We start from the raw sequence: 24856 nt of genomic DNA, 5'->3' as shown, positions 1-24856 counted from the left end.
TAAAACTCACGGTGCTGCTTTTGCTTTAGGGAAGAACAAAACTTCCCACAATACTGGATGTAGTGACCATCAAATGTGTCATGCAAGAAGGGAGGGGGGGGAAACAACAAGCATGTAAACTCCTCGGCGCCATCTGCTTCTCTCAGCTGACGACTCCTCCAGCGGCCTGAGCTGCCGAGTCGCTCAGAATGAGGAAATCTGCTGTGAGGTATGCAGAGCTCACGTGTGAACTCCGACCGCCTTACCTGAAGGCCAGGAGGATGTGGGAACTTCCCGGGGTTGTTTGGTCTCTGTGACATCAACAGTGTAATTAAGGTTGCAGAGAGAATAAAAGTTGCAAAAAAAAAAAAAAAAGTAAAATTGCTGAGGCTGGAAATCGGCATTATCGAAAGAAACGTGAGGGAGACTTTTAGCTGGTTTATTTGCTGGAAAGCCCAGCGCTGTAAATGTGGTGACGAGCAGGAAGCTTCTTTAGTTTGCACATGGAATGTGACTTTGCACAAACAGCTTGCAGTGGAGCAGACGGCTGACACTTCCCATCAGTGTGGAAGGCCCAAAACAATTTCTCAAGTTCCATGTTTTACTAAAATGGACGTGTGTTTTGATTTCAGCCGGTTCTCTAAAGTTGCCTCTTCCTCTTTAAAGGGTCAGTTTTAAGCATTTACCAGGAAGAAAGTGGCTTTTATAGCATAATCAAGTATGTTACCTTCAGTTGTTATATAAAAGCTCTCTATATATATCAAATATATAAGTTTGACTTGGTAATTTCGCACCTTGAAATTGGGCCTCTGTCTCTTTAAGAAGCTCCTGCTCTGTCTGAAACTCCGTCGTCAGGAAGTCATCCCAACATGGCTCCTCTATTAACCCTTTAACAACATTTTTACCAGCGTTCCACTCAGAAGTAGCTCCTGCTGGCTAGTCTGAAGGAGCTGATTGGGGGCGGGGCTGCTCTGTGAGGCGGGAGCTCTGAAGCCATGAATCCTGAACCGCAAATTAGCTTGGGTCCATCGTCCACTGAGATCTGTGTTCAACAGGAAGGCAAACAATTACTGGCATTTTACAAAACGCCAAATAACCTTGTTGTTGGACTTGTATCAGCAGCGACCCTAACCAAAGGGCCTTGTAATTGAAATATTAAAAAAACAAACAAAAACCCCCATAATTACAGCTGGAAACCTCATGTTGTCATTTTGCCCTTTTCATCTAACCACTGGATTTTTTTTTTTTGTCATCATTAAAGCAAAACTGCTTTGACAGCTACATGCTAATTCCACATATTGGGATTCTTGCTAAATTGTGATCTTTGACTAGGACGTGACCTTTTGGAGATTTTTCACTACTGACTCATGTTTTAATGTTGTGCACATGAACAATATGCATTACTGAGTAGAAACCAAGAAGGAATTTCAACTTCTCAGTTTTAAATCTGACCAGAGGTTTTCCTTCAAGATTTTGTAGCATTCAGCACAATCCACAGGATTGCACTATGGGTACAATAACCCATGTGATGACCAGTGTTGGGTAAGTTACTTTAAAAATGTAATCCGTTACAGTTACAAGTTACCTTGTTTAAAATGTAATTGTAGTGTAACTTTTTCGATTACTTTTAAAAAGTAATGTAACTAATTACTTTTGATTACTTTTGATTACTTTGAGGTTTTAATGAGTATTGACCCATGTTCAACATTTAATTTTTGAGAACTGAGTGGGAACCTTAAAAGAGCACTAAGCTGAGAGGGAATTGCTGACAGGCAATCACAGGAGGTCCACAAGAAGAGATGCCAGCACCAGGCATGTAAGATTTTCTCAGACTCCTCTCATCGGGCCATACTCTTTTCTGCTCCTCTCCCAGGCTCTACCATTTACGCAGTTTGCAGACTAACACAAGCAGGTTCAGAAACCACTTCTTTCCTACAGCGGTCACCTTATTGAACTCTTCCCAAAGACCAGTCTTTCCTTCCCCTCTATCCATACCTTCCTGTACCATCCCAACATTTGTACAGTGTTCCTCTTCAATTCGCACTTGTATAGCCCTATCTACAGTGGCTCTGCACATACATGCATTTCCCTAGGGGTAATTTATTTATTCTGCTGCACATATCTATCAACCATCTTTCCTTACCCTAGCTGTGAATAACTGCATTTTATCTCTAAATACTGCATGCTGTACAATCTGCACACGTTGCACTTGATTAGATGCCAAACTGCATTTCATTACTTCATACATGTGCAATGACAATGAAGTGCTCTAGTTTAGTAATAAATAAGCAAAGTAAGACTTTTACATCACATTTTATTTTTCTTGATTTTTTCTTTGCACACCCTTGCTTGTAAAATTAAACACGGCATAATACAGTGCATCAAGAATTAAGATGGACGATGGGTCCCGAGTATCAGATGGACTAAACGTGCCTTTCAGAAGAACGCCTGGATGCTTCCTCTGAAAAGAGAGAAAAAAAGATAGAAGAAAAATATACTATGATTAATAATTATATGTTCAAAGTAGCATTAATTGGGGCCTGCCCATAGCAATACATAAGGAGAGTAGTGACTGACTTGCGAAGCAAGTGATAAAATTCCACAAGCTAATGACTACTATTTAGCTAAGCTTAGCATTGATGCTAATTTTTAGCATCAGAACGCTGGGTCCAAACCGACGGGCACACTTTGGCAGGCCCCAGTTAAATTTCTTCAGGAATTTTCTAGTTTACTTTATGTTCATCATGAAAACCATAACACTAGCACATTGCATACAATGTCTCATGGGAAAGAATAGATTCCAACGTTTGTCAGGCATCAACACCAAACAGTCAAATATTCGTAAAACAATACGCTTCGTCTATCAGTGAATTGCACTTACCTCTAAATGTTTCCTCAGGTTTGACATAGATTGCTTCGACGTGGACAAGTTCTTGATAGCCGGCAAACACTTCTTGCACTGCACGGTTAAATTTGAGCCATTTTCACATATGTAAATGAAATGCTCCTTATATTTCCAGTGCTGGAAGGCTGTCATTTTTGATGCGCTGCTTGAGCTGAAATGGAACCGTCCGCTCGCTTGCTGTTCCTCCAGGAGGCTCCACCAGCACAGGATGGACCATCAGAGTGGCATTGCGGCTGGCAAATATGATAGAGACAAGGAGCCGTAGCGGGAAACGGCGATATAGGGCGCAAAGCAATAAAAATATCGTTACATATTTCGCAAAGGTTTTTGTTCATATTTTTTTTAAAATGTAACTAAATTTGTAATTCTTAATATTTTCGGAAGTAACTGTAACTGAATTACATATTTTCTCATTGTAACTGTAACGAATTACAGTTACTCTTTTTTTGTAATTAAATTACGTAACGTCGTTACATGTAATCCGTTACTACCCAACACTGGTGATGACGCTGCTACTGCCATGCCTCTCTGTGGAAATTGTTTCCTCATTTATAGTGTGACATTTGCCTTGATCGAAGGGTTCCCAAGTCCAGTCTTTGAGATCTACTGAACTGCGACTTTCAGATGCATCCCTGCTTCTACAGACCAATCAGTGAAACAAATGAGCTAAAAGTGCCAGATGAGCCATTTGATTCAGGGACTGGAGGAAGGCGGTATGTACAATTCTCAGGATGGTAGATCTGGGATTGGTCACTTCTGCCAGTGGCCAGAATACATCATATCTGCTTCTTCCGCATATTCTTTGGTAAACTCTAAGCATGGTTTTGTTTTGAGAAACATTTTTAATTTACATGTTGTAAATTCGTGTCAATCCTGGTTTGTGAGATCATCCCAAAAAGATGAGACACACCATCTTCAGGGTTTGGTCTGTTTAAATAAATTAGTGCAAATTTACTCTCCAACATATAATGTGACCATCAGTAAGTCATGTGTGGTGTGGATGCTCATGAAGGAGTCTATGTCCAGGTGGTGTATGACGTAAAACATAAGTCCCCAAAGTGTAACTAAACCCAACTTTGATCAAAGTGAAACCAGAACCCAAGACCCGTCTGCTATGTGGGGGAAATGTGACCAGTCCAAGATGTTACATGATGTTCTGATTAGACTGGGAACATTGGACCCTGCTTTTTCCCAGTCAGCACCTGATGTCTGGCCACTTCCACCTCACCTGAAAGAGTTATAATGCCAGGGGTCACCACAGGTCAGACACCCACTCATCAGCCATAGGATTCAAGGGCGTGCCATTGGGACCTATCCAAGTTTCTCTGGTCTGCATATCATTGAGACGTTATCTTTTCTGTTATCCACTATTTTCACATAGAAGAATGGATTACAGATTATCTTAAATATACTTAAATACTTTATTTCTTTTATTGATCTCTAATTTGTTCTTGCTTACAAACGTCTCTGGAAAACTTGGGTAATACCGAAACTAGAAGCTTGTAGTGCAGATGTACATCTATACCAGGATTATTCTAGGAAGGACATAGACACATGGCTTCTAGAGATGATCAGTTTGTACTTTCAGCGCTTCAGTGTTGCGTTCAAGCAGCCTTCCGCAGGAAACCAGGTTCAGAAAGTCAACAGGAAGTTGTACTTTCTCCAAACAACCAGCAGAGGTCACCAAATACCCGTTTCAGATTTGAAAATCTCCAGGTTGGTGGTGTGCTTTTATACTTTCACGCTTTTCATGCTATCAACTATTGCTCTAACACGATACGCAATCTGGGTCAAAGCTAACCGTTAGCTGGATGCTATGCTCCATGCATTACTAGTCAGCGTTTAGTCCCAGAGGAAGTTTGTGGTGCCGCAACAGGAAGTCCTTCAGGTGTGCTGCCCTGAACCGCAGCTCCCTCTGGGACGGAAACTTCCTCCCGTCTTTCCTGTGAAGGTCACAACTCTCTGCTGATCAGGAATTAAGCGCCATCTTTTATTATTATTATTATTATCCATCGCTCCCTGCTGTAGAGTTGATCAACTCCATCAGCACCTGCCACTAACAACAGAAGGAGAATGTGTTCATCTGACTTATTCTGTCTAAACCTCCTGCAGGACCAAAACAAGGCTTCCTAATTTCTGTTTCCTGTAGAGCTGTATGTGTTCAGAGTTTGTTTCCTAGTTGCTCTTAGCAACAGGAGCAAACCAGGGTTAATCTGAGTTTTTTTTCATTTAAATTACCATGAAAGAAACTTCAGTTGCATGAACAACCTGTTGAAGGTCATGTCATGACAACTCAATCAAAGTAAAGTTTAGACTTTCTGGTGTGCTTTGGGTCTTACTATTATATTAAGACATTTTCTTTTAACGATTAGCTATTTAATCATTGTCTGTTAAGCTGATGACGTTTTGACCACTTCGGTGACGTCGAATCGCCACGCCAACCACGACAGGACGGGCCGAAGTTTAAGAGGATCCGGGCTCTTCGGCTGAAGCCGGTTTTGTCCAACACAAGTTCATGTCACACTTTCACATGACCGTAGACTGAGCGTTAGCCGCACAACAACGAGATGGCCTCGTCCACTTGAACCGACTTCTCCAGAAGCAATCTTTGCGCTTTGTGAATGGTGAAAGACAGGATTTAGGAATAAAATCAGAAGAGACCTGAGGAGATCTGGACATTTAAACAGCACCACAGAAGAAACCAACAGAGGAGAAATGAACGCAGGGAACATAAAGACAAAAAGTGTTATTAGTGACATTTGAGTTAAAGAAAGTATTTGGACCATTCCCTGTGTTCCTGCATAGATGTAAGCAGTTCTGGGTCCACGTGGATGAGTGTTGTTATTATTTTTTAAACTGACCACCCATTTGAGAAGAAAAAAACCCCAACATTCCTGAGTGGCCGAAGCCTAAACCAGAATCCTGTAAATCCAACCCAAACCCATTGGAATGAGCTTTCACTCTTTCTGACATCCATTTTGAACCCCGAAGGTTCAATTTTGGTTTCCTTTGACCAGGATACCTACAGTATGTCCACTATGTGGCTTGTAGCAAACTGCACCACACTTTAAAAAAAAAACCTAATTTACACAATTTAACAATTAGGTGACCACTTAAGATAGCTGACTGATTTTATTAGAGCTCCAGCTAACGATTATTTTAGTTATCGATTTATTCTGACGATTAATCGAGTAATTGGATAAAAAAAGGCACACTCTGCAGAGTTTTTCTTTTAACCACTTAATCTTATTTTATACAGTATTAAAATTTTGTAAAAAAAAAAAAAAATGCAAACAAACAATCCAATATATAGTTTTGGTAGTAAGCAAATAAACATTTTATTCCGTAAAATGCAATAGCCTAGCAAACGATGCATTCTCAGCTAAATAAATATATAAATAAGTTTTTCTGCTACAATTAGCATCAGTACAGAGTAGGACTAATCTGTTGACGATACTTCAATTACCCAATTAAAACCTTGACAGCAAAAGGTGCCTAATATGAGTATTTTACAGAATTTGGACCCGGTGACGCTGAAATGACACTTGAGGAGTTCTGGGTCGAACATATTGATGGACAAAGAGGGTTTTGATTTATAATGCAAAACACATTTTGTGTACAGTTTTGTTTTAACTGATAAGTTAGCTGACGATTATTTCAATAATCAGTTAGTCACGATTAATCCGATTCATTATTTCAGCTCGATAGATTTTAATTAGTGGTACCGGAGTGATTAAATTTGCACACAAATCACGGGGGAAAAAAACGCGAATTTCCTTCTACGTCATCATTATGTAGTTGTTTGCCTTGGTTTTTCTACATATCGTCCCAATAACACGACGTAGTTTGAAAATGTGAAATAATTTAAGGTGTATGTACTTTGTCTCTAGTCTAATTAGTCATTAGCTGCGTTATGTCGCCACGTAACCCAGCTGACAGTCGGTCCCGGCTTCTACGGGTCGGTACCGGCTCACTGACAACCGGACCCCCCGGACCGTCGTGCACGCCTGTCGGTGACGCGCCTTCGGGTTCCCGGTCCTGCACCGGAGGCGGCGGCAGCATCACCATCACCATCACCATCAGCAGCAGCAGCAGCAGCAGCAGCGGCGGCGGCTCGGTGTGTCCCTCACTGAGAAGAACGCCTGGGAAGGACGGAAGCACACGGAGGATCGGCGTCCGGCTCCACCAGCACCGTTCACGGATTAAACCGCGTTGACGCGCCGCTTGTTCCGGAGCTCCTGTCGGAATCAGACCCGGTAAGAAGCTGGGTTTCTCTCTCCCTCCCTCTCTCTTTCTCTCTCTATGCTGTGATTTCACCTGTTTATGTGTGTGTTTTATTATTATTATTATTATTTATTATTATTATTCTCCTGCTCGGTGACACGCTGCTGTTACTGGAGAGTCATCAGCAGAGCCTAATTCTGCACCAAGAAAACCTAAAGTGAGGATGAATCGAAGATCTTTCATTTTTATTTATTTATTTATTTGCTTCCAGTTACAAATTAGAAACCTTATTTCTTATTTAATGTCATGCAAACGCGGAAGCAGCGACCGCACGCCGCCGTCTTTATCCTGCACGCAGCAGGGGAGCCAAACAATGACGCGCTCACAGTTGAGGAATTGCAAACTGATTCCTGCTCCAAAGTGCAAACTTATCATTTTGAAGACATAAAACGGCGCAAAAACGTCACGAGCACAGGCGAAAATAAAAGTGACCAAACAGTAGAGAACAACCATTTCTAAAATATGTCTGTACATATATATATATATATATATATATATAAAAAATAATTTTGATTACAATTAAAGGATGTGGATGGTTTGGATTATCAGCTGCTCCACTTTGCACCTGCAGGGCTGCAAGTCTCAAAGCTTCTTTTGTCAAATTCTTGCTGCTGTAGGAGCTGAAAAGCAAGCAGAGGTGGAGGTGTTTGGTGTGTGTGTGTGAGAGAGAGAGATCAGCTGTGGATGCCCTTGCTGTGGAGTCACCTTGACGACCCCTCAGCAGCACAGAGAGCTGCCTTTGTCACGCTTCTGCTCGTATTATTCACCTGCCGTCATTCATGCTTGTAGATGTAGAAGTATTTTAAAAAATAGGGAAAGTTTTGCATCGAGCAGTAAAGAAAAATTCGTCTCTTTAACAGTCTGTCGTCACGTTTTTTGAGTAAAATGCTTAAATGTGGTAGTTAGTAAAGCAACACGGTGCAATAAAAGTGCAGCGTTCTCGTAGAGGCGATGCATAAAGAGTCAAATTGGCCGAGTAAAGCATAAGTACGGCTTTAAACTTCAGTGCAGAACGTTTAAGGTCTAAGCAGCTCAGCATCTCGGCTCACAAACACTAGGCTTCCTGGTAACGCGTCGCCAGGGCGACGTCCTCAGCACCACAGAGAGGAGCGGGGCGCGGCAGCGGCAGCTTTACGGAGTGGAACAAACTGTGACTTTAATCTGACAGGAACCGGGACGGGGACGGCTCTCAGAGCTCGGTTTGTGACGCGGTTTGACGTGAGAAGCCATTTTCTTTACGGTAGAGGCGAAGCGGACGGATTGTTTTCTGAAAATGAAAGCGTGTTTTACGTGAAAACTTGCCTCACCACCACCGGTCCATAAAGTCTAACATCTGCCCGGGTCTCTTTCTGGTATAAAATCCACTAAAGGTCAAAAGAATCCGGTTCAGACACCGGCAGAAGAGATGGCCTTTAACACAGTAAGGGACTGTTAGGTCTGCAGTTTCTTCAGGCTGGTTTAAGACACGATTGGTAACTGAAGTGTGCAACATCCAGGGCAATGACCCAACTGTAAGCTGTGTTATGTAATGGTTTTGATAACATATCCTTACTTTCTTTCTTTAATAGCGGTGCACCAACTGCAGTCTCCAGGTCGATCGCTGATTGCTGATCTTTTAAAGCCCGATTCCGATTTCGTTCGATGCAGATTTTCTTTTGTCTGAAATGTCCCTAAATATAGCAAGAAAGTCACCGAGTTGGCTGCAGTGGGGCGACTATTGTTATCTGCAAACATGCAGACATGACCTGGTGGGCTGGTCTGGGAGAGCAGATGAGGAAAGGTTGATTTTTAGATCTATGCAAAAAATCGGCTTTACATTTAAGTATCAGCCGATCAACGATCACCCAAAGTCAAGGAAATCAGGGCAGATCGATCAATGCACCCTTAATTTTTAACGTAGCATTTTGGTATGGATATGTTAAAGATGGTTGTTAACACTGAATTATTCACACCATCAAGGTCCAACCAGAACCAGAGTTTGGATGTTCCACTCACGAATGCGTGTTTATGTTTTTGATCAGGGGGGTCCAACCAAGATCCAGTTAGTGTGACTGTGTGTGTCCTCTGTGTTGACCCTGTAACAGACTGGAGATCCATCCAAGTCCACCTTTACCTCCAGAGTACTGTCCTGTGAAGATCCTGCCAGATTCGGCTTGTGTATCTTTGTGTTTGTGGCAACTTGCCGTCTTTTAAAACGGTTACGGTCTTGTTCTGCGCTCACCCAAATCTGTTTCGACGTTCACACAGGATCCTTGAGTCCAAGGAAGACCGGGAGAAATTTGGAAAGTCGTGTCATGGAAACTGAAGGAGGTCAACCAATCACTGTTAGTGAAGTTATTCATTTCAGCTGTGTTAAGCAACAGAGTCCAGCGAATTAACCAGCTAACATCAAGCTAGTTAGACTCCAAGTGTTGCTTTAGTTTGGAAAGACGGGGAGAATATTTGATGCAATGAGCATATTGACTTAAAATCTTCCATTAAATTCAATAGGATTTATTCCATGATAGCTTTAGTCTTGCAACACTGAAACATTGTTTACAGAGATTTTAGCTGACTATAAATTTATCTCACCACTTGGTACTAAAGTGGAATTTAAGTCTTGATTTTATTGTATTTTTGACAATTTTCAGGTTATTAGAAAGTGAGAATCTCATGTTTACGACATAAATATGTGAAATGAACTTAAATATTAGACATGTTGAGTTTATTGGCGTAAATCCACTCTACGTGGCTATATAATCGTTTTTTCTTTGCCATACAACAACCCTCAAACTCCATAGTGAACATTGGCCAGTAACGCTGCAGCAGAAAAGAATGACGTGTGAAAGTTTTCTTAATGTGCTTCTTGAAACAGTAGGAAAACATGTATTTTCTGTTTACTGCCAAAAAAAAACCAAACCTGAACTTAAAAGAGTTTGAAGACAAAGCAGTAGGAACGTTGTAGAAACAAGCGGTGGAAAGGTGCAATAAGCTTCAAGAAGAATTGAACTGAAGCTAATTTAGCTTCAAAAGGTTCTGCCACTCACTCTTGCAGCGCTGCTCTCTGAAATGACTCTGGGGTGTATATTTGGGCTCCACCACGTCTTTCTTGTCTTCAATATTCTGGGGACCGGTTCTTCTGAGCCCGTGAATGAACTCTTTCTGCTGCCAAACAGCAGCGTCGGTATCCGGGCCGAGACTCTGACGGTCCCCCGTCTCTGTGAATGAGCGACGTTAAGGCGACGGTTCCCTGGAGCCGACGGGTACACAGACACCACTCATCATCATCGTCAACAAACAGCGTCTCTGTTGTCTGCGGGCAAACAGCCGGTGTTGCATCGTGGAGCTTGACATGACGGCCCAATATCGCCTCTGGAGTCGGTGCAGCAGAATTTGACACCGCTCTGATGGCGGCGGAGTATAGCTTCGTTTAGTTTGAGCGTTGTGTTGGCTGTGGAGTGTGAGGACGTGGAGGCCTTTGGGTTGTTGTTGAGAACCCGGCCGGGTTCTCGACACAAAGCAAAGCGGCCTCCGCTACTGAGCAACACAGACACAAGAATTCCCTCTCAGGCCTCAGACCGGAGCGATTATATGTTCCGTGTGTCAATACGCCGCGCGGCGAATGGCGGACCTGTTGGCTTCTGTAATGCGATTATCCATCCTCTTCATGTCTTCAGCGGATTCCGCCGTGCCACCTCACAAAACGTTAATTGACCCCACGCCGCACAGCTCAATGGGGACGTCTGTCGCTAATTGCGGTGACATTTTCAGATGCGGTGGGAGCATTAGGCCGTGTTCCACCGCTGGAAGGATTGCCCACAAGAGATGCCTCCAACAGCATTTTTTTGTGTGTGTGTGTGTGTGTGTGGGTGTGTGTGTGTGTGTGTGTGTGTGTGTGTGTGTGTTGGGGAGCATTTGTGTCTCTCTCTTCCTGTTTGTGCGTCCCTGCTTCACAGAACAGTGCGGCGACGCAGTCCTGGCAGCCGCCTCACACTGTGGAAACAACAACAAAAAGCAAATAAAGGCCTGCATTCATCTGGCTATTTTACCTTAAGTTCTCACTAGATAGTCCATTCACAATTCTGATGTGTTTACCTATCAAGACATTTTTCTCCTGCCGTTGTATGGTTTTATGGGGTCTTGTTAAACACCAGTAGATGCTTTTTTATCCCCACCCTGGGAGAAAAGATTTAAGGATGTGTTTTTATTAAGCAAAGATACGTTCAGTCTGTTCGCTCTGGACTCTGATGAATCTGTACCTGGCAACCCTGCGGTGTGCAAACGTAAGGGCAATCTGTCAAGTAGAGACGGGTTATAGAACAGGTGGAGGTGCACAAACTTGTGTGCAGCTATGCAGTTATAAATGGTCTGTTTGGATTTTTCTTTTTATGGCTTGTTGCTATGGTGAGTGGTTAGGGGTGGGCGATATGGACATGGAACTTTATTGCGATATTTTGTGGTGTTATTGTGATAATGATTAAAAATCATGATTAAAAAAACATATTTTTTTTACAGTAACTGTGTGTCTGTGAAAGCATAGTACAGCATACATATCTCCATAAGCACAAATACTGTTCTTGAAAAATATTCCCATTTGAAAGAAGCACTACGTACTTAAAAAAAGTGAGATTTCTGTCACCAATCTGCACACAGTGAGTATTTGGTGAGTATTTACCATCCATAGCCGCATGCTAGCTCTATAACAGGTCAGAGTTCAGTAGGCTCTCACGTTGTCACAAGACAAAAATTTAGATCTGGATACTAAGAAAAAGAATTCAATAAACTCTTGATACCACAAGAGTAATAGAGAGGGGCACCCTGTTTTTTTGCCGTTTTTATTTTTTGCCTCACTATTTAGTAGCTGACCTAGCAGTCGGCTGATTAACGTTAATATTTAAACAGAGAGTGTTAGTTTATGTCATACAGAAGGTCTGCTACTGCACTGTTGTAGATTTTTGAGCATCACTGACCTTTTAGGCGCTCTCAAACATCGGTCTTGTAGCGTTAGCACAGCTAGCATGCCGCTTCCTTCAGGACTTTGTTTTATTTCCTGTCTGCTTGCTTCATAGGAAGAGAACGTTTGAATAATGTTTTAGTTAGCCTTCTTGGCTAAACAAATTGCACATACAGTACAGACCAAAAGTTTGGACACACCTTCTAATTAAAATGGGTTTTCTTTATTTTCATGACTATTTATAAGGCAAGAAATCCCACTTATTAACCTGACAGGGCACAGCTATGAAGTGAAAACCATTTCAGGTGACTACCTCTTGAAGCTCATCAAGAAAATACAGAGTGTGTGCAAAGCAGTAATCACAGCAAAAGGTTGCTACTTTGAAGAAACTAGAATATAAGGGGTATTTTCAGTTGTTTTACACTTTTTTGTTTAGTGCATATTTCCACATGTGTTATTCATAGTTTTGATGCCTTCAGTGTGAATCTACAATGTCAATAGTCATGAAAATAAAGGAAACTCGTTGAATTAAAAGGTGTGTCCAAACTTCTGGTCTGTACTGTATATTTTTCTGTATGTATCAGCTGAGTGTTTAGTGCCCCAAGTTTTGTGTCAGCATAATGCAAAGAAGTATCTGGATATTTTTTCGCTTGTATCAGTTATATAGAAATATTATTTTGACACCCCTTTTAAAAATGTTAATTTCTTTATTTTAATGTATTTTTCTACCACCCATTTACCGGCCAAGGGTCATATTTACTCGGTATGCGATGTTGTTCAAAAATTAGAGTTCAAATCAGCAAGGGATCCAAAGATGTTTGCATCCATTTCCTGGACAATTTTTACGTTCTTATGGCGGATAAAAACCGATCTGTTTTGATCATATAAAATATGTGCAGATATACAGACGTTAAACGCTGCCTTTTATGTTTTTAGCATCCATAAAGTGTATTACTTCGTTAGAGACGGTCAAAAACGCTGCTGTTTCCTTAAACAGCTGCTGCTGTTTAAGGAAACAGCAGCAGCCCCAGCTTCCTGTTAGCTCCAAGCTGATATTCAAAATTAGGATTTCATCAAAAGAGGAAAAAAACTAGATATTCTTCTTTTTTCTTTTTTTTAACATTCTTCTCATACTCTGTAGAGAATATATTATACGTATACATTTTGTGGTAGGTGGGATTGCCTTAGCAAGATGATGGTAATACATTTTGGATGCCACATTTCTCAAAGGTCGGCCTTGTGCTGATTAAGGTCAACACAAGGATCTTTGTTAGAGACGTGGAGAGAGAGAGAGAGAAATAGAGAGAAATAGAGAGAGAGAAACAGAGAGAGAGAGAGGAGACACCAGCTGGGTATTGATCTAAAGACGCAGCATTCAGACTGACTTCTGGCTCTGAACCAATTTTTTCCCCTCCATCTCTCCTCACAGCTGGTTCTTATTGGCTGTCACTGAAATCCGACTCAGAGAATCACAGCCCAGTGTGAGCAGCAGGACAGTGTCTAGGCTGAACACACACACATGCACACACGCCTGCATACAGAAGAGTCGCCAGTGCGTTTGCTTTTTTGATTGCAGATAGATATTTTCAAGCTGCACCGCTGAGATCTTCTAAACCAGATGCTCTTAAAGCTGGAGTTTTACTAGGGAAACATTCCTGTCCTTCAGAATAAAACGTTTTTGACATGCGAGTTTGAAAAAACATATCTGATTTCACTCAACGAGACATTAGTAACTGAATATGTGTAACACGGAGCGACTAATGGCTGGGAGGTTTCTAGTTTTATGTCTTCTTCCACTTCTTTTGTTTCGTCTTTACGGTGCCATTCCTTTCTCTGCCATGTCCGTCTTTGTGCCGCCATCTCTGTTCACACAGACAGTGTTCAGGTGATTACACTTCTCAATATGCATTATTAAAGCATTAATTGAAAAAATAATGACTATGAAACTGACTAATTACATCATCTGTTTATAGATTGATACTTTTGTTGCTGGAGTTTACAAAAAAATGCTCTCTGTTGATTCATTGATATTTAACAAGTACAGATAGATTTTTAATAGTGAGGCCTTTTTCTTCACCCAGGGCCTACATTTTAATTTACACATGAAATACATCTGGCACAGGTTTCCCTCAGCTGTGAGGAGGTCAAATTTTCTTTCAAATGGTCTTTTTCTAAAGATATTTTTGGCACTAGTGGCCTTCTGTTGAACAGTAAGCAGACAGAAATTAGGCAGAAGAGAGAAATTGTCTGAGTCTTGGAATCGAACCCAGAAAAACGGCGTCAAAGACCGTAGCCTCAGTGTGTGCTCCACCAACTGAGGCCCCCAAAATGGTCCTTTTCAGAGCGGCGGCTAACCCGACTCCCCTAGGAGATTTCCCTCCAATGTGACATTGCTCTGCTTGCTGGCTTCTCCAAACAAGACTTTTGAGCATCCCTCACAGTCCTACCTCAGCAACACAAAGTATCCCTTTAATGGTCTCTAAAAAAAATGGATCTGCAGCGGCGCATTGTGTGTCACTCCTCAGGAGAGATGACGAAACTGTTAAAGTAAGGAGAGCAGCTTCTCCTTGGAGTGTGTGGGTATCAGCGGCGTGTGGCTGCAGGAGAGGTGGGTGTGTTTCCAGCATTAGCCTCAGTGAACCCCCATCCTCCGTCTCCTTCCTCCTCCTCATGTTAATGGAGACAAAGTCATTACCGTCACTCAAACCACAAAGCTATCTCAGCTTTTAGACTCGCACTACGGCTCTTCACGTATCGGTGTGGGTACGGGCTTTCACAACCCATTTGTGCGTCAGTGTTCCGTCTTTTTTCTTTCTCTCCACAACTCAAAGATCGTCTGTGTTAATGTTCCTGTTAGTTCTTACTCAAACAGATTTTTTAAATACACTTTTGTTCAAAGAAGACAAGACAAACGTTGAACTTCTTCTAATGTTTCACTGTCTTAAACCTGGCAGAACATCAGAGCGCTGTATTGCATATCTAGTGTTTCTATGGTGTTGTGTCCACGGTGTAGCCCACATTTCACCCAATGGCCACTGGAACGAGGCACCAACCGTTCTGCAGCCCTGCAAAAACAAGCGAGTATAGACGATACAGGATTGGATGTTTTTATGGTGTAAGAACACAAAGTCACCTTTATTAAAATGTGTTACAGTATCGTCTTTCCATGCCTCTGATGCTATACACTAATGATGCACAATATTAAATTTTTGGTCGATATCTGATATGCCGATATACTAAAACTCATTTGGCCGAGAACCGATACCGAAAGCAATATTTTTTCCTATAAGAATATGGCTTGCTCTACTGTGGAATTAAAATACTGCATCATCTTTGTCAGTGTGCCCTGCTGTTGTGGTTTACAAGAAATGCTCTCTGTTGGTTCATTAACATTTAATGAATCAACCTTTGGACAGATGAGCAACAAATACAGATGCTAAAAAGGAGGCTAAAAATGATGGCACACTTTCAACTTGCATTATGTTTAATGTCAAATTTATTCATGACGTCTGCTCTCTCTAAGACAATAACGAAGCTCAAGCAGCACAAATTTGACGTTGTGCTGAGCTGCAGGCATCATTGCCTGCCACTGGTTTATCAGATCAAAACAACACCATTCATATCGGTGAGTTATTTTGACGGAATGGCCGATATTAAATTTTACAGCTAATGTCGGCCGATACCGATACCATACCGATAATATTGTGCATCCCTACTAGACACACTTTGTTCTCCCACTGACCCCGGATGCCACTGAATGTTTTGGACCCACTGGGTCCCACAGCCGCTGTGGACGTGAAAGTCCATATCTACAGTCAGAAGGAGGCTGTACAAGGCTAACTGTAATAGGAGGAAACATTTGCCTTCTGAGAAAGAAAATTGAAGACAAGACTAAATTTTGCTAGAGAGAGTGTAGAAAAAGGACTTCTAGAATAACGTCCTTTGGACAGATGAGTCAAAAATGTAACAGGGTAACAGTAAGTGTTAGAGGGCAGGATGTTCTGACTTGGCCCTTGACGTAAACATTTTTATTGATACATTTTTTTAAAACGTTTAAAGTTCATTTTTATTTTTTACAAGCAATTAAACGATGTCTTTTTACAGAGAAAATATGAGATGAGACAAATTACTCACAGCATTCTAATGGTGTCACATGCTAATGCTGATGCAGCATGGATGTAGCATGCTATCTAAGCTAGTATAATATTCACCTCCAACAGGCATAGCTATAACTTTATTTGTAAAGATATACCTGACTTGATACATACAGCTTCAGTCTGTAAGAAATTTACGTCTTACGCCTCCAAATGGAGCATGCATGCAGATAAATCGCTAGGCTAACATTAGCATGTTTTCTCTTGTTTTTATACAACTAACCAGAAAATGCACCTGTCTGTCTTTTTTGTTTATTTTTTAGCATCATTGCAAAGGGTGAAAAGCTCTTAAATATGTTAATGAATGCCCATTTCTAACTATCAGCTACATTAGTGTTTATCCTGTAATAAATGCAGTTTTGCAAGTCGTGTAAATGTAAATATTTGTTGATTTCTAAAGTCGTCCAGGAAAACCACAGCCACACAGCTCAGACAGCGGAGCTGAGCTGTTGCCAGGGATCAAATCTGGACGTCCCAGCTTGTGATTCTTTTATATATATTTTTTTTATGCAACCCTGGTTTAGCTTCTGCAGCAACCAGTTGACTATAGCAGATGATTAATCAAGTCAGCTGGTGTTTGTTTTGACGGGGGAAACGTGCACATTTATTGGCAGCTCTGTCTCATTTGGAGTTTTGTCTGGTTTTGCTGGTTAATCTGTTAACAGCCTGCGTGATTTCAGCCTCACACACACACACATACACACCCGCGCGCACACACACAGGCACACGCCTGTGAGCGGATGCACATCAAAGGCTGCTCGACCATCAGCGAGATGGAGGAAGCAGCCGGAGGGGAGCGGAGGGGCTGCAGTGACAGAAGTGCTGTCTGATTCACACAATGGCGGGGGTGTGTGTGCGTGTGTGTTGTTTTGTGTTTTTTTTTTCTAAGTGTAGGGGTGTGTGTGTGTGTGGTCTCTTTTCTGGCTACACTTCAAGTAAATCTGATTTGTGCTGAAAGCTGCAGAGGAGTTCAGCAGGAAATGGGATTTAACTTCCTGTCTGTCTGAGGCAGCGGCTGATAACGGGGCGGCGACAAACACACACGCAAACACGCCCACCCACCCACGCACACACTCTTCATATTAATGACTCCGTGTGGGACGAAGGAGTCCAACTTTTAGCTCTCACTCATATTAAAAGTTTCAAATGAAAACAATTCATCGCCGTTAATTATTCACATTTAACAACATGTCAGATTGACGTGAGAATATTATTGCTGACGTCATACCGCGCATCGCAACAAGCACAGATCCTCCACCACGCGTAACAACGAGCACAAATGTGTCAGATTTCTATTTTCTATCTTCATGCTTGTTTGAGAAATCCTTTAATCTCCATGGCAACCATTCAGGGATGCCTAAACGCTTGCACACACTGAGGGACGCCTTTTCTACCGAGCTCCTCCTCTGAGCTGCAGTTTCCAAGCCAAGCTTCTTCCTCACAGAGCAAACCTCCTCCACTCGGCTCCTTCAGACTAGCCAGCAGCAATTAGCAAACAGCTGGTGGTGCTGAGCATCTGCAGAGCTTATTAAAGGAGAAACGTCTCAGAGCAACAATGTTAAAAATGATGTTAAAGGTTTAATAGAGCCGCCATGTTGTGACGACTTCCTGAAGGCGGAGTTTCTGAAAGAGCAGGAGCTTCTTAAAGAGACAGAGGCCCAATTTCAAAGCATGACATTACAAAGTCATATTTCTTTTAAGTCATGTTTGATTCATGCTGCATTTTTTTTTAACAACTGAAGGTAACATACTTGATTTTTTTAAAATATGAAATGGCAGCAGGTGACTGGAAAACACAGTACTGCCCCTTTAATGGGGCAAATATCCTGTTTATGTTTTATATCTGCAGAATTTTAGAGATTTCCTTTCTGTAAATATTGCATGTTATATTGTTGAACTGTTAGAAACATTTGAATATTTTTTTATGTTTTAAATTGGATTCAAAAAATAGAAAGTCATGGTCATTGTGCCATCGGACGCCGCTGCACTAGATGATCAAATGAAATGAGGTTCACTATTTACTTATTTATCTATTTATGTATTTTTTGCTTTTGCCTCTCTGTATGTTTTAATCCAATAGGTTTTGGTTTATAGGAGCTGGATGGAGGAGGCCACTGTAGGCAGAGCTCGGGTATAAAAAAAATAAATACATGACATGTGATGGAAACAGATGCAGCTCATCCTGGGGGACTCGTCTGCTCTGGCCAGACTGCGGCCCAAAACACAAACCGCTGCTGGACGGCACCTCATTCATCTCTGGCTGCAGCCGCTCCCGGCTGCTTGAGACGGCGGCGGGGTCCCAGCCTGCTCGGGACGCCCGAAGGGGGCCGAGTGTTTGTTCTTCCTGGGCTTTTTCTGTTTGCTGCAGATGAAATGCATCATCCGCTCTCCTTCCTCCCCTCTCCCTGCAGCTTAAATGCTTTTAAATCTGTTGTGCGCGCAGCCCGGAGCTGGAGGCGCTAACGCTTTCGTCTTTATGGCGGTGGTTTGACTTCATGGACCGGCGGCGTTTGGGTCTGGTACTCTTGACTTTTGTTGCAGGAGAGAACTCATCCCGGTTGCATCTGGCATGGATTAAATCTTTAATAATTTCGTTTTGTCAGACTTTGCTCTGTTCTGCTGCTTGGCTGGAGGTATTAGAGTGTTTACCCATGCAGAGAGGCAGAGGCAGCCAGAGAGACAGAGAGCTGCAGTGTTTAATGCAGGAGTGGACACTGCAGACTGTGTCTGGTAGGGATATTTATCGATTTATCATTGTAATGTTTACCTAACTCTACATAAAGGTGGTCAGAGATGGCAGCGCAGCATTCTGCAAACCACCAGCGCTCATTAAAAGTCAAAAAAGGACAAACCAAATATAATTCCCTTTCATCTCCACAGACGAGACAATAAAGCAAAACTGAGATTATTTGTGACAGATGCTCACATTTCTTTCAGCAAACGCTCTGGGAAAAAGTCTGTTCTGTTTTACGTCCCCGCTACAGTGGAAACAATAAAAACCTTCGTACTCAGGTCTGTTTATAGCGAGCCAAATTAAATGCTTTAAAGGGACAGGATTATGTAAAATTGACTTTATTCAGCCTTACATCATGTTATAAAGTTATTCTCTCATCAAACACATACTTGGAGTCTTGCCTTGATTCTCAGACATCATGAATGGATGTCTGAGAAATCCTCTAGTCTCCATGGCAACCATTCAGCTGTGGCTGGTTGGACCTGGCTCCACCTTCGAGACGAAGCTCCTTCCACCTCACAGACCAGCCCTCCCCTCCTTCAGTCGGCTCCTTCAGACTAGCCAGCAGCAATCAGCAAACACTTGGTGGAGCTGAGCGTCTGCTGAGCTCATTATAGGAGAAACATCTCAATGAAAGGATGGTAAAAATGTGAAGGGGTTAGTAGAGGAGTGTTGTGAGGACTTCCAGTAGGCGGAGTTTCAGAAAGAGCAGGAGCTTCTTAAAGAGACAGAGGCCCAATTTCAAGTTGTTAAATTACAAAGTCAGCTTTCTTTTAAGTCATGTTCGATATATTTTTGATAGATTTTTAACAACTAATGGGAATATTGATACTTGATTCTAAATGGCTTTATGTGCCTCAAAAACACCTTTAATAACTAAACATCCAATCACAGCGATTAGTGGGTATAATGATATTTAGTTTTTAATGAATGAAAAATGTGAAGGAGCCATGTTTTCTGATATGAGACAACTTAAGATAAATATTCTGTGGTGTTCACAGTATCATGGTATCTATACCAAATTTATAATATTATCTACAAAAAATAAAGAATCATTCCTATTGATGCTAACGTATTACTATCAGAGTTATAACGTTTTAGGATAAATATTCTGTGGCCTCATGACACAAATTGTGGATGTTTCAGGGTCAAATAAATCGTTCTTTGTTTATGTGCGTGTGGGTTTTAGGATTTGGGAGGAATGTTGTGGCCAAGCAGTTGCTCTCGCTCTTCACATTAAGCCGACTTTACACCAATAACATGACTGCGCCGGTCGCTCTGCAGCCTCGCATTTAGCTGCATGCTTGGACTATTCCACTTCGTATTTCTATTTGCAGCAAAGTGCATTTCTGTCTCGGTGAGAAGCTCTTCCAGTCGGCGACAGCGTGGCGACCAGATTTGCTGAGCCTCGCGGTAAAAAGATTTTCACAGGTTTCCTCTGTGTGTGCTGATGGCTGAAAGCCACCTGTTCTCACACACACACACACACACCCACGCACACACCTACACACACACCTCTACACACACCCCCGCATGCAAGTTAGAAGCACTAGTGCTTCATTTTATTTTTGTTCTTTATTGTTACAGGTGTAAGCACATTGCAATAAGCGATTAACCAATTAATCTCATGATAAACTTGAATAAGCTGATCATTTCCATTCTGATGATTAAATTTTTTAAAGAGCAGTTTTGTGTACAGAGACCTCATAATAATTGATTTTATCTATAATTTCGGTTGTGTGTTTTTTTTTTATTTCAGTTTATAGTTCTTAAGTTGTTGTGTTTTATTTTGGGTATTTAAAATGTCCTCCAGTTCCAGTGCTTAGAGTTCTTTACAAAATTAAAGTTTATTGGTCTTTGATGGGGCAAATTTGTATCATGAGGCCATTTTCAATATAGAATTTGAAAATGGCCTCAAAACGACAATATTATCGTTTATCGTAACAATTTTTGGGGACAATTTATCATAAAAAAATGTAAAATTCTTTTGTTGACAAGCTGCATCAACAAAACACGCCCAAAGGTTTGCAGTTTAAAATGGCTGCTGGTTGAAAAAAAGAAAGAAGAAGCCATTAGTTTGCAAACATACGTCTTCGTTTTGCCTCCCACAAAATTTCTGCCAGTACGCTGCTGACCAGGCGGAGGAACATATAGCTGTTGTTTGAAGAGTCAAATAGCTAAATAATAAATTTAGAAAGAACAAAAAAATTAAATAAAATCAACTCTGTTGGTTCTTTCTTACTTCAGTCTTGTTCTCCATCCTGATCGCGCCTCCTGTTGCTGCGGGCGGGACGCACCGAGACAGAGAACAAGCAAACCGGGCCAGAAAGCACGTTTTCAATTAGCTGCTTTTAATCAGAAATCACATCAGACAAAGTCACGATTCCAGTAATTGGAGGAAATGGCGAGAGTTAGTTCTGAAACGCGGCCATGCGGATAATTGGTTGACCCCCCGCTGTTCCCGTGGCACTTCTACTCCGTCAAAACGCATTTGGCATCGCAGAATCCGAACGCAGATCACAGTGATGCAATAAAACCCAGTGTAGCTCAGCTCTGCTGCTCGTGTGTGTGTGTGGGTGTGTGTGTGTGTGCGTATGACGCGGCATGCCCTGCGAAAGCCTCGGCTTGAGATCCGCCGACAGTGAGGAATGAGGCTTCATTACCGAGCCGACCGCTGTGGACAAAGAAGACGGATAATTACACCGTCCGGCGGCGGGAACAAAAGCGGGAACAAGCCGCCTGTGGCCCGCCGCCGCCGCAGCATCATCCACCTCCCTGCCGTATCTCTGCTGCTCAGGCCTAATGAGCGACCCGCTTTCCACCGGTTGTTCTGCTCATGTCGGCTGAGTCTGTGCCGGCGCGGAGACGAGCCGAGACCAAGGTGTTCGCTCCAGATGCGACGGCTTCTTTAAAGGAGCAGTGTTGGGCAAAATCGACTTTTTTTAGAGCTTTACATCATGTCATAATGTTATAATGTTATTCCCCTCATCAAAAAACATACCTCAAGTGTTGCTTTGATTCTTTCATGCATGTTTGAGAAATCCTTTAATCTCCATGGCAACCGTTCAGCTGTGCAAAACGACTGGATGGGCCTAGCCCCGCCTTCGAGGCGAAGCCCCTTAGAGCTGCAATTTCTAACCTTTTGAGCTTCTGCCGCACTTAATAAATCTTCTATTTATCATTTTGAGTCAGTCCGAAAACAACAATCACCACATCAACCTGACGCCGTGTTGATAAGTTGAGCAGAAAGAGCCGAGCTTTTCACGCCATGTTAAATTTATCCTTTGCTACAAGAATTTACTAAAGAATGCTGCATTGTCGCATATTACGCAATAAAATGTTTATTTTCTTATTCAAAACAAGAAAATCTGCAGAAAGTGGCAAACTTTAAAAAAAAAAAAAAATCTAATTAATAGATTAATCTCCAGAATATTTGATAAATCGAATTTGAATGAGTGAGAAAGGAGCTCATGGGAAGATTTGATGATTTTTTGTCATTTTTACAAGAGGATGGAAGATCATTTTGAAACATTTGAATGTGTCCCAGCATGTGGCCAAGACAAGGTGGACCAAGTCATTCGTTCAGAGTCGGGACGGACAGAATCTAAGTAGCGTGGGTTCCTCTGGTCACCGGACTCTGTGGCCGTTAGCTGATGGTGACTCAATCAGGTTGAATTTGCAGGTCTGCTTTTTTTTTTTCCAATTGAGCTCATGACAAAGGAATCTCTGGTGCTTCAGAAGCTTCATTAAAGGTTTTAATGAAGAATGTCTGATCTTTGTTTGGTCCAGCTCTGTCCCAATGTTTTAATCAGGCCTTAGTGTATGTTTTCTTTTCCTCTCTGTATTTATTTATTGATTTAATCTTTGTGTGTATGCAGGAATCCTCAGGTGAAGAGGCACTTGAACGCACCAGCGTTGTCTCCACATTTTTTTAAGGACAAAAAACAATGCATACCATTTTATGATATAGAATAGTTGCTGAGGAATTCTCTTGTCTGCTGCCTTTTTAAAGTGACCTTCTCGTATCTGGTTCTACGCTCATGTTTCACTCAGTGTGGATGTTCACCTGAACTCAGTGTGATCACAAACACTGAGGATCTTTCTGCTAACTATGGTGTCGCTGTAAAATCTGAAAATGTTCTGTAGGCGGCTGAACACGCTTGGACACTTTCTACCAGGACGTTGCCTGTTTTATATACAGAGCATATTTTATTTTCTTCCAATTGATTTGTTTGTTTCGGCAGGAAAGTGTCTGTCCTGTCAGAAGGAATGGGACCAAATCTCAGTAAACTACTGTGTGAAGCTTATTGATGCGTACAATGTGTTGGATTCTGTTGACGTCAGGACGACGTGTTTGTGCCTTCGTTTCTCGTGGCAACTCCTCTTTCTGCTGCTGACGGAAAGTCAGGTTGGGATGGACTTCTCAATCTTTCCCACTCATGTATTCCTTCGCCAAGCCGAGAGCCAGTAGGTGTATCGTCACGGCAAAATGTCCGTTCAGTTTGTGCGTTTTGACACAGAATTCACCGTCAAAGCGAACGGCTCGCCCTCCAGCCCAGGTTGTGTTAGACCTTCTGCTCTGGACGTTAAGATGGCATGTTTACATCTGAACTGTCCCGACGTGGAGTGCAGGAAGTCCGCTGAGACGTCAGAGTTCATCTCTCAACCTTTCTGACTGAGGAGGGAAGTAGCCGCAGGGCAGAGAGAGGAGCAGGAGGTTAAGCGGGCCTCGCCTCTGCTCCTCCTGTGTTTTGTGGCGTCCGTCCTGTCCGCGGCGTGTAGAGCATGGCCGCGTCGCACGCCGACACGCTCCAGCTACAGCAGTGGCACGATTGTCCTTCTCGTTCACAGAGGTGGGGGGGGGACTCAGGTTTTAGCCGCTGACTGTGTGGCGCTGCAGCTTTGTGTCGTCTTCTGTGACTCCAGCCTGGCAGACTGAGAGGAAGACAAAGAAAAAGAGGAAGGCTGCAGGTTTTCCCAAGTCAAATTTACTCCATCCTTTTAAAGATATGTGAGTTAACAGGTTGCTAAGCAACAGCAGAGCGGTACTGTTGCTCGTGTTGTGAACCCGTTCGCTTTCTCAACTTTTATTTGTTTGATCAATTACTCAGCAGCACAATCGCTTATAAAGAAAGACTTATGTTTTTTCTTTTGATTGGTTGAAAGAGGCTCTCCTCTTCAGGGAGCGGCCATAAATGTATTTGTTTGTTACATAGATGTTTTATGGATAGATATACCTTATTACAAACCAGTAACATAAAAGAACAAACAATAATACATAAAAGAAAAAGTATACATAAAAAGAAATCTAACCTTTTCAGAAGTCAGATTTATAACAACCGACACGATATTCAGCGTTAGCCAGTAACAGGACGACTCTATTATTAGTCTCATTTAGTCACATAAAGTTTCCTAAAACATCCAGCAAAGAGCTGAGGGTTCACACGATCCCCCTAAAAAAGGTTTTTGAACCTGGATTTTGTTTGGTATCAAACAGCTTTGGTTTCGGCCCTGCGAGGATTAGCTGTTAGCTTTACCATCTTAGCTTCAGCAGCTGAGATAGCGACTGGTAAGAGAACCCTGGTCAAAACAATCTGAACTTATCCTTGTTAGACGGCGTCTTTATATTTAATAACAATGTCTTATTACCTGTAGTAATTTATCCGAGTCCTGGACAAATTCGAATTGGCGAGGTCAGCTGAGTGTCGGGTGACAACAGGAAGGCCAGCAGAGCGACAGTTCACCGAAACCGCTCCACCTGGGCTTCTTAACAAGTCTTAAAGGGCCAGTGCTATTTAAAATCGACCTTTTTGAGCGTAGCTGCTCACAGGTAGGGCTTTTCGCTCCATTTCCTGAATAAGACGCCG

The 24856-nt window shown here is 42.2% G+C and overlaps 1 protein-coding gene across 4 annotated transcripts in view; it reads left to right on the top strand.

The window, feature by feature from the left end:
- Positions 1–6288: 6288 nt before the first annotated feature.
- The window catches only part of enox1 (ecto-NOX disulfide-thiol exchanger 1), a 101849-nt gene continuing 83281 nt past the window's right edge, over positions 6289–24856 (top strand). Inside the window, exon 1 of one of the 4 annotated variants that reach the window (XM_032567413.1) lies at positions 6289–7140. The gene's annotated coding sequence lies outside the window, so the exon portion shown is untranslated. The remainder of the gene's footprint in view (positions 7141–24856) is intronic. The other 3 variants (XM_032567414.1, XM_032567412.1, XM_032567411.1) reach the window with 3 other exon arrangements.

Source organism: Xiphophorus hellerii, chromosome 7 (genome assembly GCF_003331165.1).
Source record: "Xiphophorus hellerii strain 12219 chromosome 7, Xiphophorus_hellerii-4.1, whole genome shotgun sequence".
NCBI classification, from domain to species: domain Eukaryota; kingdom Metazoa; phylum Chordata; class Actinopteri; order Cyprinodontiformes; family Poeciliidae; genus Xiphophorus; species Xiphophorus hellerii.
Note: the sequence above shows the minus strand (reverse complement) of the source record. Positions and strands in the feature narration are given on the sequence as shown.